Genomic DNA, 14796 nt, shown 5'->3' on the forward strand with positions numbered 1-14796 from the left:
TCAGGGAAAGAGCTGCTGTTCCCTTTTTTCAGTCCTGCGCTGCAATAGCCGGTCCCACCTCCTGGAAAATTGAATCCGACTGAAGATTCCTGCCAGACAAAAGGTGCCACCACAGAAAACTCTTCCTGCCCAAGAAGTACCCAGGCTGCACCAACTACACCTGAAGCCAAAGGATCCAGATTTTTTTCCTGGTAGAAAGAGCTGCTGTTCCCTTTTTGCAGTCCTGTGCTGCAATGGCCGGTCCCACCTCCAGAAAACTTTACTCCAGATGAAGATTCCTGCCAGACAAAAGGTGCCACCACAGAAAGGTCTTGATGCCCAAGAAGTGCCCAGGCTGCCCCAAGAACTGCACCTGACGTCAAAAGATCCAGACTTTTTTTCCTGGTGGAAAGAGCTGCTGTTCCCTTTTTTCAGCCCTGCTGCAATGGCTTCTCCCACCTCCTGAAAAATTTACTCTAAATGAAGATTCCTGCCAGACAAAAGGTGCCGCCACAAAAAACTCTTCCTTCCCAAGAAGTTCCCAGGCTGCACAAACTACACCTGAAGCCAAAGCTTCCAGATTTTTTCCTGGTGGAAAGAGCTGCTGTTCCCTTTTTTCAGTCCTGCGCTGCAATGGCCGGTCCCACCTCCTGGAAAATTGAATCCGACTGAAGATTCCTGCCAGACAAAAGGGGCCACCACAGGAATCTCTTGCTGCCCAAAAAGTGCCCAGACTGCCACAAGAACTGCACCTGAAGCCAAAGGATTCAGACTTTTTTTCCCGGTAGAAAGAGCTGCTGTTCCCTTTTTTCAAGCCTGTTCTTCAATGGCCGGTCCCACCTCCTGAAAACTTTACTCCAGATGAAGATTCCTGCCAGACAAAAGGCACTACCACAGAAAGCTCTTCCTGCCCAAGAAGTGCCCAGGCTACCCCAACAACTGCACCTCCATGACAAAGCTTCCAGACTTTTTTTCCTGGTGGAAAGAGCTGCTGTTCCTTTTTTCTACCCTGCTCTGCAATGACCGGTCCCACCTTTTAAAAAATTGAATCCAAATGAAGATTCCTGCCAGACAAAAGGTGCTACCACAAAAAACTCTACTATCCCAAGAAGTTTCCAGGCTGCACAAACTACACCTGAAGTCAAAGCTTCCAGATTTTTTCCTGGTGGAAAGAGCTGCTTTTCCCTTTTTTAAGCTCTGCGCTGCAATGGCCGGCCCCACCTCCTGGAAAATTGAATCCAAATGAAGATTCCTGCCAGAGAAAAGGTGCCACTACAGAAAGGTCTTTGCTGCCCAAGAAGTGCCCAGGCTGTCCCAAAATCTACACCTCAAAGACAAAGCTTCCAGAATTTTTTCCTGGTGGCTAGAGCTGCTGTTCCCTTTTTTCAGTCCTGTTCAGTAATGCCGGTCCCACCTCCAGAGAAATTGAATCCAACTAAAGATTCCTGCCAGAGAAATGGTGCCACCACAGAAAGGTCTTTGCTGCCCCAGAAGTGCCCAAGCTGCCCCACCAACTTCACCTCAAAAGCAAAGCTTCCAGACTTTTTTCCTGGTGGAAAGAGCTGCTGTTCCCTTTTTTCAGCCCTGCTCTGCAATGGCTCGTCCCACCTCCTGAAAAATTTACTCTAAATGAAGATTCGTGCCAGACAAAAGGTGCCGCCACAAAAAACTCTTCCTTCCCAAGAAGTTCCCAGGCTGCACAAACTACACCTGAAGCCAAAGCTTCCAGATTTTTTCCTGGTGTGAAGAGCTGCTGTTCCCGTTTTTCAGGCCTGCTCTGCAATGGCCGGTCCCACCTCGTGAAAAATTTAATCCAAATGAATATTCCTGCCAGACAAAATTTGCCGCTACAAAAAACTCTTGCTGCCCAAGAAGTGCCCAGGCTGCCCCACCAACTACTCCTGAAGCCAAAGGATCCAGACTTTTTTTCCTTAGGGAAAGAGCTGCTGTTCCGTTTTTTCTGCCCTGCGCTGCAATCTCCAGTCCCACCTTTTTAAAAACTGAATCCTACTGAAGATTCCTGCCAGAAAAAAGGTGCCACCACAGAAAACTCATCTATCCCAAGAAGTACCCAGGCTGCAACAACTACACCTGAAGCCAAAGGATCCAGACTTTTTTTCCTCAGGGAAAGAGCTGCTGTTCCCTTTTTTCAGTCCTGCGCTGCAATGGCCGGTCCCACCTCCTGGAAAATTGAATCCGACTGAAGATTCCTGCCAGACAAAAGGTGCCACCACAGGAATCTCTTGCTGCTCAAAAAGTGCCCAGACTGCCCCAAGAACTGCACCTGAAGCCAAAGGATTCAGACTTTTTTTCCCGGTAGAAAGAGCTGCTGTTCCCTTTTTTCAAGCCTGTTCTTCAATGGCCGGTCCCACCTCCAGAAAACTTTGCTCCAAATGAAGATTCCTGCCAGACAAAAGGTGCCACCATAGAAAGTACTTTGCTGCCCCAGAAGTGCCCAGGCTGCCCCACCAACTTCACCTGAAGCCAAAGCTTCCAGACTTTTTTCCTGGTGGAAAGAGCTGCAGTTCCCTTTTTCCAGACCTGCTCTTCAATGGCCGGTCCCACCTCCTGGAAAATTTACTCCAAATAAAGATTCCTGCCAGACAAAAGGTGCCACCACAGGAATCTCTTGCTGCCCAAGAAGTGCCCAGGCTGCCCCACCAAGTACACCTCAAAACCAAAGGATCCAGACTTTTTTTCCTGGTGGAAAGAGCTGCTGTTCCCTTTTTTCAGCCCTGCTCTGCAATGGCCAGTCCCACCTTGTAAAAAATTGAATGCAAATGAAAATTCCTGCCAGACAAAAGGTACCACCACAGAAACGTCTTGATGCCCAAGAAGTGCCCAGGCTGCCCCAAGAACTGCACCTGACGCCAAAAGATCCAGACTTTTTTCCCTGGGTGAAAGAGCTGCTGTTCCCCTTTTTCAGCACTGCTACAATGGCTCGTCCCACCTCCTGAAAAATTTACTCTAAATGAAGATTCCTGCCAGACAAAAGGTGCCGCCACAAAAAACTCTTCCTTCCCAAGAAGTTCCCAGGCTGCACAAACTACACCTGAAGCCAAAGCTTCCAGATTTTTTCCTGGTGTGAAGAGCTGCTGTTCCCGTTTTTCAGGCCTGCTCTGCAATGGCCGGTCCCACCTCGTGAAAAATTTAATCCAAATGAATATTCCTGCCAGACAAAATTTGCCGCTACAAAAAACTCTTGCTGCCCAAGAAGTGCCCAGGCTGCCCCACCAACTACTCCTGAAGCCAAAGGATCCAGACTTTTTTTCCTTAGGGAAAGAGCTGCTGTTCCTTTTTTATTGCCCTGCGCTGCAATCTCCAGTCCCACCTTTTTAAAAACTGAATCCTACTGAAGATTCCTGCCAGAAAAAAGGTGCCACCACAGAAAACTCATCTATCCCAAGAAGTACCCAGGCTGCAACAACTACACCTGAAGCCAAAGGATCCAGACTTTTTTTCCTCAGGGAAAGAGCTGCTGTTCCCTTTTTTCAGTCCTGCGCTGCAATGGCCGGTCCCACCTCCTGGAAAATTGAATCCGACTGAAGATTCCTGCCAGACAAAAGGTGCCACCACAGAAAACTCTTCCTGCCCAAGAAGTACCCAGGCTGCACCAACTACACCTGAAGCCAAAGGATCCAGATTTTTTTCCTGGTAGAAAGAGCTGCTGTTCCCTTTTTGCAGTCCTGTGCTGCAATGGCCGGTCCCACCTCCAGAAAACTTTACTCCAGATGAAGATTCCTGCCAGACAAAAGGTGCCACCACAGAAAGGTCTTGATGCCCAAGAAGTGCCCAGGCTGCCCCACGAACTGCACCTGACGTCAAAAGATCCAGACTTTTTTTCCTGGTGGAAAGAGCTGCTGTTCCCTTTTTTCAGCCCTGCTGCAATGGCTTCTCCCACCTCCTGAAAAATTTACTCTAAATGAAGATTCCTGCCAGACAAAAGGTGCCGCCACAAAAAACTCTTCCTTCCCAAGAAGTTCCCAGGCTGCACAAACTACACCTGAAGCCAAAGCTTCCAGATTTTTTCCTGGTGGAAAGAGCTGCTGTTCCCTTTTTTCAGTCCTGCGCTGCAATGGCCGGTCCCACCTCCTGGAAAATTGAATCCGACTGAAGATTCCTGCCAGACAAAAGGGGCCACCACAGGAATCTCTTGCTGCCCAAAAAGTGCCCAGACTGCCACAAGAACTGCACCTGAAGCCAAAGGATTCAGACTTTTTTTCCCGGTAGAAAGAGCTGCTGTTCCCTTTTTTCAAGTCTGTTCTTCAATGGCCGGTCCCACCTCCAGAAAACTTTACTCCAGATGAAGATTCCTGCCAGACAAAAGGCGCTACCACAGAAAGCTCTTCCTGCCCAAGAAGTGCCCAGGCTACCCCAACAACTGCACCTCCATGACAAAGCTTCCAGACTTTTTTTCCTGGTGGAAAGAGCTGCTGTTCCTTTTTTCTACCCTGCTCTGCAATGACCGGTCCCACCTTTTAAAAAATTGAATCCAAATGAAGATTCCTGCCAGACAAAAGGTGCTGCCACAAAAAACTCTACCTTCCCAAGAAGTTTCCAGGCTGCACAAACGACACCTGAAGTCAAAGCTTCCAGATTTTTTCCTGGTGGAAAGAGCTGCTTTTCCCTTTTTTAAGCTCTGCGCTGCAATGGCCGGCCCCACCTCCTGGAAAATTGAATCCAAATGAAGATTCCTGCCAGAGAAAAGGTGCCACTACAGAAAGGTCTTTGCTGCCCAAGAAGTGCCCAGACTGTCCCAAAATCTACACCTCAAAGACAAAGCTTCCAGAATTTTTTCCTGGTGGCTAGAGCTGCTGTTCCCTTTTTTCAGTCCTGTTCTGTAATGCCGGTCCCACCTCCAGAGAAATTGAATCCAACTAAAGATTCCTGCCAGAGAAATGGTGCCACCACAGAAAGGTCTTTGCTGCCCCAGAAGTGCCCAGGCTGCCCCACCAACTTCACCTCAAAGGCAAAGCTTCCAGACTTTTTTCCTGGTGGAAAGAGCTGCTGTTTCCATTTTTCAGCCCTGCTCTGCAATGGCCGGTCCCACCTCCTGGATATTGAATCCAAATGAAGATTCCTGCCAGACAAAAGGTGCCACCACAGAAAGTTCTTGTTCCCCAAGAAGTGCCCAGGCTGCCCCAAGAACTGCACCTGACGCCAAAAGATCCAGACTTTTTTCCCTGGGTGAAAGAGCTGCTGTTCCCTTTTTTCAGCCCTGCTACAATGGCTCGTCCCACCTCCTGAAAAATTTACTCTAAATGAAGATTCCTGCCAGACAAAAGGTGCCGCCACAAAAAACTCTTCCTTCCCAAGAAGTTCCCAGGCTGCACAAACTACACCTGAAGCCAAAGCTTCCAGATTTTTTCCTGGTGGAAAGAGCTGCTGTTCCCTTTTTTCAGTCCTGCGCTGCAATGGCCGGTCCCACCTCCTGGAAAATTGAATCCGACTGAAGATTCCTGCCAGACAAAAGGGGCCACCACAGGAATCTCTTGCTGCCCAAAAAGTGCCCAGACTGCCACAAGAACTGCACCTGAAGCCAAAGGATTCAGACTTTTTTTCCCGGTATAAAGAGCTGCTGTTCCCTTTTTTCAAGCCTGTTCTTCAATGGCCGGTCCCACCTCCTGAAAACTTTACTCCAGATGAAGATTCCTGCCAGACAAAAGGCGCTACCACAGAAAGCTCTTCCTGCCCAAGAAGTGCCCAGGCTACCCCAACAACTGCACCTCCATGACAAAGCTTCCAGACTTTTTTTCCTGGTGGAAAGAGCTGCTGTTCCTTTTTTCTACCCTGCTCTGCAATGACCGGTCCCACCTTTTAAAAAATTGAATCCAAATGAAGATTCCTGCCAGACAAAAGGTGCTACCACAAAAAACTCTACCTTCCCAAGAAGTTTCCAGGCTGCACAAACGACACCTGAAGTCAAAGCTTCCAGATTTTTTCCTGGTGGAAAGAGCTGCTTTTCCCTTTTTTAAGCTCTGCGCTGCAATGGCCGGCCCCACCTCCTGGAAAATTGAATCCAAATGAAGATTCCTGCCAGAGAAAAGGTGCCACTACAGAAAGGTCTTTGCTGCCCAAGAAGTGCCCAGACTGTCCCAAAATCTACACCTCAAAGACAAAGCTTCCAGAATTTTTTCCTGGTGGCTAGAGCTGCTGTTCCCTTTTTTCAGTCCTGTTCTGTAATGCCGGTCCCACCTCCAGAGAAATTGAATCCAACTAAAGATTCCTGCCAGAGAAATGGTGCCACCACAGAAAGGTCTTTGCTGCCCCAGAAGTGCCCAGGCTGCCCCACCAACTTCACCTCAAAGGCAAAGCTTCCAGACTTTTTTCCTGGTGGAAAGAGCTGCTGTTTCCATTTTTCAGCCCTGCTCTGCAATGGCCGGTCCCACCTCCTGGATATTGAATCCAAATGAAGATTCCTGCCAGACAAAAGGTGCCACCACAGAAAGTTCTTGTTCCCCAAGAAGTGCCCAGGCTGCCCCAAGAACTGCACCTGACGCCAAAAGATCCAGACTTTTTTCCCTGGGTGAAAGAGCTGCTGTTCCCTTTTTTCAGCCCTGCTACAATGGCTCGTCCCACCTCCTGAAAAATTTACTCTAAATGAAGATTCCTGCCAGACAAAAGGTGCCGCCACAAAAAACTCTTCCTTCCCAAGAAGTTCCCAGGCTGCACAAACTACACCTGAAGCCAAAGCTTCCAGATTTTTTCCTGGTGGAAAGAGCTGCTGTTCCCTTTTTTCAGTCCTGCGCTGCAATGGCCGGTCCCACCTCCTGGAAAATTGAATCCGACTGAAGATTCCTGCCAGACAAAAGGGGCCACCACAGGAATCTCTTGCTGCCCAAAAAGTGCCCAGACTGCCACAAGAACTGCACCTGAAGCCAAAGGATTCAGACTTTTTTTCCCAGTAGAAAGAGCTGCTGTTCCCTTTTTTCAAGCCTGTTCTTCAATGGCCGGTCCCACCTCCTGAAAACTTTACTCCAGATGAAGATTCCTGCCAGACAAAAGGCGCTACCACAGAAAGCTCTTCCTGCCCAAGAAGTGCCCAGGCTACCCCAACAACTGCACCTCCATGACAAAGCTTCCAGACTTTTTTTCCTGGTGGAAAGAGCTGCTGTTCCTTTTTTCAGCCCTGCTACAATGGCTCGTCCCACCTCCTGAAAAATTTCCTCTAAATGAAGATTCCTGCCAGACAAAAGGTGCCGCCACAAAAAACTCTTCCTTCCCAAGAAGTTCCCAGGCTGCACAAACTACACCTGAAGCCAAAGCTTCCAGATTTTTTCCTGGTGTGAAGAGCTGCTGTTCCCGTTTTTCAGGCCTGCTCTGCAATGGCCGGTCCCACCTCGTGAAAAATTTAATCCAAATGAATATTCCTGCCAGACAAAATTTGCCACTACAAAAAACTCTTGCTGCCCAAGAAGTGCCCAGGCTGCCCCACCAACTACTCCTGAAGCCAAAGGATCCAGACTTTTTTTCCTTAGGGAAAGAGCTGCTGTTCCGTTTTTTCTGCCCTGCGCTGCAATCTCCAGTCCCACCTTTTTAAAAACTGAATCCTACTGAAGATTCCTCCAGAAAAAAGGTGCCACCACAGAAAACTCATCTATCCCAAGAAGTACCCAGGCTGCAACAACTACACCTGAAGCCAAAGGATCCAGACTTTTTTTCCTCAGGGAAAGAGCTGCTGTTCCCTTTTTTCAGTCCTGCGCTGCAATGGCCGGTCCCACCTCCTGGAAAATTGAATCCGACTGAAGATTCCTGCCAGACAAAAGGGGCCCCCACAGGAATCTCTTGCTGCCCAAAAAGTGCCCAGACTGCCCCAAGAACTGCACCTGAAGCCAAAGGATTCAGACTTTTTTTCCCGGTAGAAAGAGCTGCTGTTCCCTTTTTTCAAGCCTGTTCTTCAATGGCCGGTCCCACCTCCAGAAAACTTTGCTCCAAATGAAGATTCCTGCCAGACAAAAGGTGCCACCACAGAAAACTCTTCCTGCCCAAGAAGTACCCAGGCTACACCAACTACACCTGAAGCCAAAGGATCCAGATTTTTTTCCTGGTAGAAAGAGCTGCTGTTCCCTTTTTTCAAGCCTGTTCTTCAATGGCCGGTCCCACCTCCAGAAAACTTTACTCCAGATGAAGATTCCTGCCAGACAAAAGGTGCCACCACAGAAAGGTCTTGATGCCCAAGAAGTGCCCAGGCTGCCCCAAGAACTGCACCTGACGTCAAATGTTCCAGACTTTTTTCCCTGGTGGAAAGAGCTGCTGTTCCCTTTTTTCAGCCCTGCTGCAATGGCTTGTCCCACCTCCTGAAAAATTTACTCCAAATGAAGATTCCTGCCAGACAAAAGGTGCCGCCACAAAAAACTCTTCCTTCCCAAGAAGTTCCCAGGCTGCACAAACTACACCTGAAGCCAAAGCTTCCAGATTTTTTCCTGGTGGAAAGAGCTGCTGTTCCCTTTTTTCAGGCCTGCGCTGCAATGGCCGGTCCCACCTCCTGGAAAATTGAATGCAAATGAAGATTCCTCCTAGACAAAAGGTGCCACTACAGGAATCTCTTGCTGCCCAAGAAGTGCCCAGGCTGCCCCATCAGCTACACCTCAAAACCAAAGGATCCAGACTTTTTTTCCTGGTAGAAAGAGCTGCTGTTCCCTTTTTTCAGTGCTGTGCTGCAATGGCCGGTCCCACCTCCAGAAAACTTTACTCCAGATGAAGATTCCTGCCAGACAAAAGGCGCTACCACAGAAAGCTCTTCCTGCCCAAGAAGTGCCCAGGCTACCCCAACAACTGCACCTCCATGACAAAGCTTCCAGACTTTTTTTCCTGGTGGAAAGAGCTGCTGTTCCTTTTTTCTACCCTGCTCTGCAATGACCGGTCCCACCTTTTAAAAAATTGAATCCAAATGAAGATTCCTGCCAGACAAAAGGTGCTACCACAAAAAACTCTACCTTCCCAAGAAGTTTCCAGGCTGCACAAACTACACCTGAAGTCAAAGCTTCCAGATTTTTTCCTGGTGGAAAGAGCTGCTTTTCCCTTTTTTAAGCTCTGCGCTGCAATGGCCGGCCCCACCTCCTGGAAAATTGAATCCAAATGAAGATTCCTGCCAGAGAAAAGGTGCCACTACAGAAAGGTCTTTGCTGCCCAAGAAGTGCCCAGGCTGTCCCAAAATCTACACCTCAAAGATAAAGCTTCCAGAATTTTTTCCTGGTGGCTAGAGCTGCTGTTCCCTTTTTTCAGTCCTGTTCAGTAATGCCGGTCCCACCTCCAGAGAAATTGAATCCAACTAAAGATTCCTGCCAGAGAAATGGTGCCACCACAGAAAGGTCTTTGCTGCCCCAGAAGTGCCCAAGCTGCCCCACCAACTTCACCTCAAAAGCAAAGCTTCCAGACTTTTTTCCTGGTGGAAAGAGTTGCTGTTCCCTTTTTTCAGCCCTGCTCTGCAATGGCTCGTCCCACCTCCTGAAAAATTTACTCTAAATGAAGATTCCTGCCAGACAAAAGGTGCCGCCACAAAAAACTCTTCCTTCCCAAGAAGTTCCCAGGCTGCACAAACTACACCTGAAGCCAAAGCTTCCAGATTTTTTCCTGGTGTGAAGAGCTGCTGTTCCCGTTTTTCAGGCCTGCTCTGCAATGGCCGGTCCCACCTCGTGAAAAATTTAATCCAAATGAATATTCCTGCCAGACAAAATTTGCCGCTACAAAAAACTCTTGCTGCCCAAGAAGTGCCCAGGCTGCCCCACCAACTACTCCTGAAGCCAAAGGATCCAGACTTTTTTTCCTTAGGGAAAGAGCTGCTGTTCCGTTTTTTCTGCCCTGCGCTGCAATCTCCAGTCCCACCTTTTTAAAAACTGAATCCTACTGAAGATTCCTGCCAGAAAAAAGGTGCCACCACAGAAAACTCATCTATCCCAAGAAGTACCCAGGCTGCAACAACTACACCTGAAGCCAAAGGATCCAGACTTTTTTTCCTCAGGGAAAGAGCTGCTGTTCCCTTTTTTCAGTCCTGCGCTGCAATGGCCGGTCCCACCTCCTGGAAAATTGAATCCGATTGAAGATTCCTGCCAGACAAAAGGTGCCACCACAGAAAACTCTTCCTGCCCAAGAAGTACCCAGGCTGCACCAACTACACCTGAAGCCAAAGGATCCAGATTTTTTTCCTGGTAGAAAGAGCTGCTGTTCCCTTTTTGCAGTCCTGTGCTGCAATGGCCGGTCCCACCTCCAGAAAACTTTACTCCAGATGAAGATTCCTGCCAGACAAAAGGTGCCACCACAGAAAGGTCTTGATGCCCAAGAAGTGCCCAGGCTGCCCCAAGAACTGCACCTGACGTCAAAAGATCCAGACTTTTTTTCCTGGTGGAAAGAGCTGCTGTTCCCTTTTTTCAGCCCTGCTGCAATGGCTTCTCCCACCTCCTGAAAAATTTACTCTAAATGAAGATTCCTGCCAGACAAAAGGTGCCGCCACAAAAAACTCTTCCTTCCCAAGAAGTTCCCAGGCTGCACAAACTACACCTGAAGCCAAAGCTTCCAGATTTTTTCCTGGTGGAAAGAGCTGCTGTTCCCTTTTTTCAGTCCTGCGCTGCAATGGCCGGTCCCACCTCCTGGAAAATTGAATCCGACTGAAGATTCCTGCCAGACAAAAGGGGCCACCACAGGAATCTCTTGCTGCCCAAAAAGAGCCCAGACTGCCACAAGAACTGCACCTGAAGCCAAAGGATTCAGACTTTTTTTCCCGGTAGAAAGAGCTGCTGTTCCCTTTTTTCAAGCCTGTTCTTCAATGGCCGGTCCCACCTCCTGAAAACTTTACTCCAGATGAAGATTCCTGCCAGACAAAAGGCGCTACCACAGAAAGCTCTTCCTACCCAAGAAGTGCCCAGGCTACCCCAACAACTGCACCTCCATGACAAAGCTTCCAGACTTTTTTTCCTGGTGGAAAGAGCTGCTGTTCCTTTTTTCTACCCTGCTCTGCAATGACCGGTCCCACCTTTTAAAAAATTGAATCCAAATGAAGATTCCTGCCAGACAAAAGGTGCTGCCACAAAAAACTCTACCTTCCCAAGAAGTTTCCAGGCTGCACAAACGACACCTGAAGTCAAAGCTTCCAGATTTTTTCCTGGTGGAAAGAGCTGCTTTTCCCTTTTTTAAGCTCTGCGCTGCAATGGCCGGCCCCACCTCCTGGAAAATTGAATCCAAATGAAGATTCCTGCCAGAGAAAAGGTGCCACTACAGAAAGGTCTTTGCTGCCCAAGAAGTGCCCAGACTGTCCCAAAATCTACACCTCAAAGACAAAGCTTCCAGAATTTTTTCCTGGTGGCTAGAGCTGCTGTTCCCTTTTTTCAGTCCTGTTCTGTAATGCCGGTCCCACCTCCAGAGAAATTGAATCCAACTAAAGATTCCTGCCAGAGAAATGGTGCCACCACAGAAAGGTCTTTGCTGCCCCAGAAGTGCCCAGGCTGCCCCACCAACTTCACCTCAAAGGCAAAGCTTCCAGACTTTTTTCCTGGTGGAAAGAGCTGCTGTTTCCATTTTTCAGCCCTGCTCTGCAATGGCCGGTCCCACCTCCTGGATATTGAATGCAAATGAAGATTCCTGCCAGACAAAAGGTGCCACCACAGAAAGTTCTTGTTCCCCAAGAAGTGCCCAGGCTGCCCCAAGAACTGCACCTGACGCCAAAAGATCCAGACTTTTTTCCCTGGGTGAAAGAGCTGCTGTTCCCTTTTTTCAGCCCTGCTACAATGGCTCGTCCCACCTCCTGAAAAATTTACTCTAAATGAAGATTCCTGCCAGACAAAAGGTGCCGCCACAAAAAACTCTTCCTTCCCAAGAAGTTCCCAGGCTGCACAAACTACACCTGAAGCCAAAGCTTCCAGATTTTTTCCTGGTGTGAAGAGCTGCTGTTCCCGTTTTTCAGGCCTGCTCTGCAATGGCCGGTCCCACCTCGTGAAAAATTTAATCCAAATGAATATTCCTGCCAGACAAAATTTGCCGCTACAAAAAACTCTTGCTGCCCAAGAAGTGCCCAGGCTGCCCCACCAACTACTCCTGAAGCCAAAGGATCCAGACTTTTTTTCCTTAGGGAAAGAGCTGCTGTTCCGTTTTTTCTGCCCTGCGCTGCAATCTCCAGTCCCACCTTTTTAAAAACTGAATCCTACTGAAGATTCCTGCCAGAAAAAAGGTGCCACCACAGAAAACTCATCTATCCCAAGAAGTACCCAGGCTGCAACAACTACACCTGAAGCCAAAGGATCCAGACTTTTTTTCCTCAGGGAAAGAGCTGCTGTTCCCTTTTTTCAGTCCTGCGCTGCAATGGCCGGTCCCACCTCCTGGAAAATTGAATCCGACTGAAGATTCCTGCCAGACAAAAGGGGCCACCACAGAAAACTCTTCCTGCCCAAGAAGTACCCAGGCTGCACCAACTACACCTGAAGCCAAAGGATCCAGATTTTTTTCCTGGTAGAAAGAGCTGCTGTTCCCTTTTTGCAGTCCTGTGCTGCAATGGCCGGTCCCACCTCCAGAAAACTTTACTCCAGATGAAGATTCCTGCCAGACAAAAGGTGCCACCACAGAAAGGTCTTGATGCCCAAGAAGTGCCCAGGCTGCCCCAAGAACTGCACCTGACGTCAAAAGATCCAGACTTTTTTTCCTGGTGGAAAGAGCTGCTGTTCCCTTTTTTCAGCCCTGCTGCAATGGCTTCTCCCACCTCCTGAAAAATTTACTCTAAATGAAGATTCCTGCCAGACAAAAGGTGCCGCCACAAAAAACTCTTCCTTCCCAAGAAGTTCCCAGGCTGCACAAACTACACCTGAAGCCAAAGCTTCCAGATTTTTTCCTGGTGGAAAGAGCTGCTGTTCCCTTTTTTCAGTCCTGCGCTGCAATGGCCGGTCCCACCTCCTGGAAAATTGAATCCGACTGAAGATTCCTGCCAGACAAAAGGGGCCACCACAGGAATCTCTTGCTGCCCAAAAAGTGCCCAGACTGCCACAAGAACTGCACCTGAAGCCAAAGGATTCAGACTTTTTTTCCCGGTAGAAAGAGCTGCTGTTCCCTTTTTTCAAGCCTGTTCTTCAATGGCCGGTCCCACCTCCTGAAAACTTTACTCCAGATGAAGATTCCTGCCAGACAAAAGGCACTACCACAGAAAGCTCTTCCTGCCCAAGAAGTGCCCAGGCTACCCCAACAACTGCACCTCCATGACAAAGCTTCCAGACTTTTTTTCCTGGTGGAAAGAGCTGCTGTTCCTTTTTTCTACCCTGCTCTGCAATGACCGGTCCCACCTTTTAAAAAATTGAATCCAAATGAAGATTCCTGCCAGACAAAAGGTGCTACCACAAAAAACTCTACTATCCCAAGAAGTTTCCAGGCTGCACAAACTACACCTGAAGTCAAAGCTTCCAGATTTTTTCCTGGTGGAAAGAGCTGCTTTTCCCTTTTTTAAGCTCTGCGCTGCAATGGCCGGCCCCACCTCCTGGAAAATTGAATCCAAATGAAGATTCCTGCCAGAGAAAAGGTGCCACTACAGAAAGGTCTTTGCTGCCCAAGAAGTGCCCAGGCTGTCCCAAAATCTACACCTCAAAGACAAAGCTTCCAGAATTTTTTCCTGGTGGCTAGAGCTGCTGTTCCCTTTTTTCAGTCCTGTTCAGTAATGCCGGTCCCACCTCCAGAGAAATTGAATCCAACTAAAGATTCCTGCCAGAGAAATGGTGCCACCACAGAAAGGTCTTTGCTGCCCCAGAAGTGCCCAAGCTGCCCCACCAACTTCACCTCAAAAGCAAAGCTTCCAGACTTTTTTCCTGGTGGAAAGAGCTGCTGTTCCCTTTTTTCAGCCCTGCTCTGCAATGGCTCGTCCCACCTCCTGAAAAATTTACTCTAAATGAAGATTCCTGCCAGACAAAAGGTGCCGCCACAAAAAACTCTTCCTTCCCAAGAAGTTCCCAGGCTGCACAAACTACACCTGAAGCCAAAGCTTCCAGATTTTTTCCTGGTGTGAAGAGCTGCTGTTCCCGTTTTTCAGGCCTGCTCTGCAATGGCCGGTCCCACCTCGTGAAAAATTTAATCCAAATGAATATTCCTGCCAGACAAAATTTGCCACTACAAAAAACTCTTGCTGCCCAAGAAGTGCCCAGGCTGCCCCACCAACTACTCCTGAAGCCAAAGGATCCAGACTTTTTTTCCTTAGGGAAAGAGCTGCTGTTCCTTTTTTTCTGCCCTGCGCTGCAATCTCCAGTCCCACCTTTTTAAAAACTGAATCCTACTGAAGATTCCTGCCAGAAAAAAGGTGCCACCACAGAAAACTCATCTATCCCAAGAAGTACCCAGGCTGCAACAACTACACCTGAAGCCAAAGGATCCAGACTTTTTTTCCTCAGGGAAAGAGTTGCTGTTCCCTTTTTTCAGTCCTGCGCTGCAATGGCCGGTCCCACCTCCTGGAAAATTGAATCCGATTGAAGATTCCTGCCAGACAAAAGGTGCCACCACAGAAAACTCTTCCTGCCCAAGAAGTACCCAGGCTGCACCAACTACACCTGAAGCCAAAGGATCCAGATTTTTTTCCTGGTAGAAAGAGCTGCTGTTCCCTTTTTTCAGTGCTGTGCTGCAATGGCCGGTCCCACCTCCAGAAAACTTTACTCCAGATGAAGATTCCTGCCAGACAAAAGGTGCCACCACAGAAAGGTCTTGATGCCCAAGAAGTGCCCAGGCTGCCCCAAGAACTGCACCTGACGTCAAAAGATCCAGACTTTTTTTCCTGGTGGAAAGAGCTGCTGTTCCCTTTTTTCAGCCCTGCTGCAATGGCTTCTCCCACCTCCTGAAAAATTTACTCTAAATGAAGATTCC

At 48.5% G+C, this 14796-nt stretch overlaps 1 long non-coding RNA gene and 1 pseudogene across 1 annotated transcript in view; one reads left to right on the plus strand and one right to left on the minus strand.

The window, feature by feature from the left end:
* LOC127463453 (zinc finger protein 91-like) overlaps positions 1 to 14796 on the plus strand; it is a 307626-nt pseudogene that overhangs the window by 214948 nt on the left and 77882 nt on the right.
* The window catches only part of LOC127463458 (uncharacterized), a 61024-nt gene continuing 48662 nt past the window's right edge, over positions 2435 to 14796 (minus strand). Inside the window, exon 3 of the long non-coding RNA XR_007900846.1 lies at positions 2435 to 2738. This is a non-coding gene — a long non-coding RNA (uncharacterized LOC127463458). The remainder of the gene's footprint in view (positions 2739 to 14796) is intronic.

This window comes from Manacus candei, unplaced genomic scaffold, assembly GCF_025592945.1.
Source record: "Manacus candei isolate 608988 ecotype Guabito, Panama unplaced genomic scaffold, ASM2559294v1 h1tg000161l, whole genome shotgun sequence".
Lineage (NCBI taxonomy): Eukaryota > Metazoa > Chordata > Aves > Passeriformes > Pipridae > Manacus > Manacus candei.